Source organism: Hetaerina americana, unplaced genomic scaffold, assembly GCF_022747635.1.
Source record: "Hetaerina americana unplaced genomic scaffold, ioHetAmer1.1.p SCAF_1102, whole genome shotgun sequence".
NCBI lineage: Eukaryota > Metazoa > Arthropoda > Insecta > Odonata > Calopterygidae > Hetaerina > Hetaerina americana.
Genome location: NW_027286185.1, coordinates 31,995 through 32,873, shown reverse-complemented (window position 1 = coordinate 32,873; position 879 = coordinate 31,995).

The window sequence follows — 879 nt, the reverse complement described above, 5'->3', positions numbered from 1 at the left end:
CTTCCGACCGAAACTTCCTCACTTGAAATTGCAAAATCACATCCATAACTCAAATCTCATTCTCGGCCCTGGTGTTCAACTTAATTCTCTAAATAATCTTTAATGAAAAATGGCGTATCCTCCTTGGAAACCATGATGTCAGGAGTTTATATCCCAGTCTTTTTTACTTCTCTTTCTCGAGAAAGAAATCTTGTAAATGAGACTAAAGAAAGAGGTGAGGCCTTTTTCTTAAGCAACTAAACAAAAAGAGAGAATGATATACGAATGGTTTCAGAGAAACGAGATTAAGAACGTCGTACTTAGAAAAGATTATGAGCCATAGGTGAGTGAATGCTAAGAATTCGATTATCTCATAAGGGTAGAATTGTGGTCCTTTCCACGTAGCCTAGAGGAAGCGATTAGAAAGAATCATTTTCTAAAAGCCCAAGAGATGACATTAATATTCAAAAAATTCATGGCCCACGGCAAATAACGAAAAACCAAAGGAGCAGAAGAAATATTTGCTCATGCTGTCTGTCTCCAACAATGAATCATCAAAGATTTTACAATGTAATAATATTTAACCCGAGTTTATCGGGAAGAACACCGCGTAAATCTGATTTCAACAATGAGGCCGCATTTCGTCTTTCTTTCCTAGCGTAACTGCTCATTTGTTTACGTAGCAACGAGTGTCTAAACGTGTTGAAACATGTAAGCAATCTTTGATGTTTCTACGTTTGATGTTAATAATTACGATTTCCTGTGCGGTTCCATCGGAATGGTACGCGGTGTGAAATTATCGTAAATAACAAACTCTCGATCATCGAAACAGTCAATCAACAATCAAAATACGTGTTCCGGTTTATTTTCATATGTAAACAAACACATTGGGAAGTTAAT